General features: G+C 46.8%; 1 protein-coding gene across 1 annotated transcript in view; it reads left to right on the top strand.

The window, feature by feature from the left end:
* LOC134447842 (FERM domain-containing protein 5) overlaps nt 1–5,000 on the top strand; it is a 250,370-nt gene that overhangs the window by 224,502 nt on the left and 20,868 nt on the right. The gene's annotated exons all lie outside the window — the stretch shown is intronic.

The raw sequence follows: 5,000 nt of genomic DNA, 5'->3' as shown, positions 1-5,000 counted from the left end.
TACAGAATGAAAAATATTTCATTCTTTTTTAAAAACATGGAGTCATGCACCCTCCAGGTTATGAAGAAAATGAATACTTCAGCTTGATTTAGTGATGAGTCTGAAAGACAGCATATATGATGGTAAAGGGGTGCAGAGACGCATTGGTTATGGTCTTCTTACTCATGTAGAGCATTAAAATGAGGGCTGAATGATATATTCAGACTTTAAACAGCATACATAGCTACCAAGGCATTATATTTTGGAGCACAGCCTTTAGATATTGCCCCACAATGATGGCAAATTTCAATCTCTACTATGTTCCAACAGTGTGGTTCCATCATAAGAGTAAACAGGTGACAAAATTGTTTTCTTGCAGTCAGGATATGCCACGTATTAAGCATAACAAGAAGGTAAACAAGTCGAAGAACACACCTATCAGTTGAGCTGCTGAAATCATGTCTCGCATATCAAATATCTATTTTTAAAATAAAATCATGCCATCAGTCAAAGTATTTAAATGTTAAGTCTCCTCCCTTGTGTTGTGTTTAGTCTTATCCAACATAAAAAGCATTTTATTGGCCCTGTCCCAACTTTTTTGGAATTTGTTGCAAGGGTGAAATTTTAAATGATCACATAATTACCCCAAAACAATCATTCTGCTTGGCTTTAACAACTGATATATTGTCTATACACAATGCTTTACCTTATTGACATATTGAATGTTTTGAAAATGCCAGCATTTTGATTTTATTCACAAAATACCAAGTGTCCCAACTTTTTTGGAATCCGCTTTGTATATATATATATAGGCTGCTGTATCTACTGAGGCAGAGCACACTTCCTGTTCTTCTTGAGGCTCTTATCTGCAGCCCGCTTCACTTCACCCTCAGGGTCCAGTACCTCCGCACAGGAGGCGTGAATCACAGAACACCACAGCTAAAGAGATGAAAGAACAGAAAACCGATAAAGAAAGGCCAGCATCCTTCCATAACAGAGAAGAGAGAGGTCAGCATCCTTCCATAACAGAGAAGAGAGAGGTCAGCATCCTTCCATAACAGAGAAGAGAGAGGTCAGCATCCTTCCATAACAGAGAAAAACAACTGAGAGAAGAGGGATGAATCGGAATCACCAGAAAAGAACAGACATAAAAGAGCAAGAAGGAGATACACTATAAACACAGTGCGTAGCGCGATAAGGGCAAGCTAAACAAAGACCAGCTTCTTTTACCAAGAGCAGGAAACGCCAGAAGAGAAACGTTTAGTAGAAAGCATGAGCAGGGGCGCTGACAGGTGGGCACAGAAGGGACAATTGTCCCGGCCGGGTCCAGGGAGATAAGGGGCCCAGAATTGGCTCCTCATTACATTGTACGTATTGGGCTGGGGGGCTCTTTCAGACGGCTTTGTCTAGGGCCCGGCCAAAGCTGTCAGCGGCCCTGAGTATGAGAATATAAATCTCTGGAACAGAACACAAGGGAGGCGAACAGAGGCCAGTGTCCTTTAATCCAGAACCGTGCCGCCTTCTGCAGAATGACTTATGCAGTGTTGAACGCCATGTGCACCATATACATTGACAGATTCAGAAGTAACTGTCTCCAAGAAAGAGTTAGTGGAAGCACACACACACGAGCCCTATCTCACGCCTTTCGTAAAGTCTTCACGAAAAAAATAGATACATTTTCGTGGTGCATTCACGTTATTGCCCGTTTTTCGTGGTAGGGCAACGAAACGCTGCCTATTCACTTGAATTGCCCCACTGCTGCTGTGGTTATCCAAGCGTCTGCAGGGGCGGGGAGGGGGTGCTGACAGAACACTGCTGATACACTCGGGACTCACTAATTCGACGCCCTTTCGGTACTTACGCCTTATGTCCCCTAAACCTAAACCTAAACCTAACCCTAACCTTAACCCTACTTAACCCTAAACCTAACCCTAACCCTAACCTTAACCCTAACCTTAACCCTAACCTTGACCCTAAACCTAACCCTAAATTGCTTGTTTGAAATGTTTGATTACCATGTGACGGTAGGCTACCGAAAGGGCATCAAACTAGTGGGTCGCTAGGCAACAGTCGGGCAATTCAAGTGAATAGGCAGCGTTTCGTTGCCCTACCACGAAAAACGGGCAATAACGTGAATGCACCACGAAAATTAATCAATTTTTTTTCGGGAATACTTCACGAAATGAGTGAGATACGGTTGCACACACACGCACACACACACACACACACACACACACACACACACACACACACACACACACACACACACACACACACACACACACACACACACACACACACACCCTCAAGAACACTGTTCTGATTTAGCCCCAAGGGCAGCACAAAGCATGCCAGTGACAAGGACAGAATGGGACACTGCGAAGCAGTAGAGCATGGTGGTAATTACAGTAAGACAGGGGGTGACACAGGATGTACAGTATAGCTGCGGACCTTGGCCACAGCAGGAGAGAAGCTGTGTGAGAGAGAAGAGAGAGATGGTGAGAAGAGGAACAGAGCAGTGCAAAGATCAACAGGAGATCAGAGGAAAGGAAAGAGGAGAAGGGCAAGGGTAGAGGAAGAGGGGTGCAAAGTAGCCGAGAGAGGAGAGGAGAGGAGAGGAGAGGAGAGGAGAGGAGAGGAGAGGAGAGCATAGAGTGAGATGAGAGGGCAGGAGAGGAGAGGAGAGGAGAGCATAGGGTTAGAGGAGAGGAGAGGAGTGGAGAGGAGGGGAGAGGAGAGGAGAGGAGAGGAGAGGAGAGGAGAGGTGAGGAGGGGAGGGGAGAGGAGAGGAGGAGAGAGGAGAGGAGAGGAGAGGAGTGGAGAGGAGTAGAGGTGAGGAGTGGAGAGGAGAGGAGAGGAGAGGAGAGGAGAGGAGAAGAGAGGAGAGGAGAGGAGAGCATAGGGTGAGAGGAGAGGGGAGGAGTGGAGAGGAGGGGAGGGGAGAGGAGAGGAGAGGAGAGGAGAGGAGAGGAGAGGAGGGGAGGGGAGGGGACAGAAGAGGAGAGGAGATGTAAGGAGTGGAGAGGAGAGGAGAGCATAGGGTTAGAGGAGAGGGCATGAAAGGAGAGGAGCAGAAATTGGCCTGTGATGGGAGGATAGGGGGAGGAGAGCAGCAGAGATGAGAGTAAAGATGAAGGGGCCTCATTTACAGCCCATTAGTATAGCAGTTATGTTGCATAATGAGTCTTTTAACACAGTTTCAATTCTGACCTTTTGAAATTTGGATGTTCGGTAACACTTTATTTTAGGGATACATCTATAAGCACTAATACTACATACAATGTTAATGCCTGCATAAGCAACTTGTAAGGCATGTACTAAGCAAACACCAAGGCCTACTAGGTCCTTACTAAGGTTAAATTGGTAATAAATCCCTTATTGTGCATGAACAACACATTTGCGAATACATGCCTTACAATGTTTGATTTTACTTTGTACATGCCTTACAAGTTACTTGTACAGGAACATTGTATGTATTAGTGCTAATAGATGTATCCCTAAAATAAAGTGTTACCGGATGTTCAAAAGTTTTCAACCGACACTTGAAATCGTAACCCTTTGAGAGTCCAAGAAAAACAGCTGTTAAATTCAACCCAGCATGTTAGAGCAAGGGCACTGAATCAAAGTCCTGAAGTTCTGACATCATTTAATCGATGATGCTGTCCCAGGAACCTAGTGATAGTTTGCAATAAAGTTAGTCAGACAGACAGAGCCAAAGCTTCATGCTCACAAGGCGCATTCAGGCCAACAGGGAACTGTGTCGATGCCCAGGGTCCAGGGACACCGACGGGGGGAGGCAAAGGAGTTAGTTGTCCCAGGCCCAGGGAGACGGCCGGGGAGGGGGGGGGGGGGGGGGTGTTCACAGCTGTGTCGTGTTCACAGCTTCCAGTAAGGGAACTAGAGAGTTGGTTTGCGTTGCAAGCCAGAAAAAAAACAGTTTTTTTTCTCTGCGAACCGTGACGACAGCACACGTAGATGTTAACAGGTTCATCCAGGTGGTTCGCAGGTCAGTTCATTTCAGTTCAGAATGTAGTCGGTTTGGGAACGGGCACCACCAGCCAGCACCATTCTAGTCAGCCTGAAAACCGTAACGTTAGTGTATCAGCAGCAAGCAGCATTTCTCCACCACTTACCGCTGAGTTGTTTTGGGGAAAATCTTGTTCCATAGCACTTGTTGGCCAAGACAGAAAGGAAAGAAGGCCATAGGTGAAGGACTAATGTAATTGATGAGAGCAGGAGACAGAAAGCGGACGCACGCACGCACACACACACGCACGCACACACACTTGCACACTCGCACACACGCATGCACACACTGCTTGAGTCTAGAGCATAGAGGTAGTTGTTTTGATGGGGCTTGCGGTGAGAGGGACGCTGATTGAATTTAAGTGAGTGGAGTTTGCAGGTTTATCGGATTGCAGCCCTTGCGTACGTGCGCACACACATGCGCGCGCGCACACACACACACACACACACACACACGGCCTCAATGCACTACAACACACACGGCCTCAATGCACTACAACACACACACACACACACACACACACACACACACACACACACACACACACACACACACACACACACACACACACACACACACACACACACACACACCGCACATCCGCACTGTGCTGGGCCATCTGCTCTCCGGTCAGACTTGCACAGATTTGTGTGTGTGTGTGTGTGTGTGTGTGTGTGTGTGTGTGTGTGTGTGTGTCCAGCCTATAAAGGTCAGGGGAGCGAGAGAAGTAACGAAGTATTGAGGTACAGCAGCACTAAAGTAACAAGGTTACTGTCTATTAGTGAAGTGGAAAGGTTACTTACAGTACATGCACTCATTCAGACACGCACACACACACACACACACACACACACACACACACACAGACACACACAGACAAACACAGACACACACACACACACACACACACACACACACACACACACACACACACACACACACACACACACACACACACACACACACACACACACACACACACACACACACACAC

Source organism: Engraulis encrasicolus, chromosome 4, assembly GCF_034702125.1.
Source record: "Engraulis encrasicolus isolate BLACKSEA-1 chromosome 4, IST_EnEncr_1.0, whole genome shotgun sequence".
Taxonomy (NCBI): Eukaryota; Metazoa; Chordata; class Actinopteri; order Clupeiformes; family Engraulidae; genus Engraulis; species Engraulis encrasicolus.
Note: the sequence above shows the minus strand (reverse complement) of the source record. Positions and strands in the feature narration are given on the sequence as shown.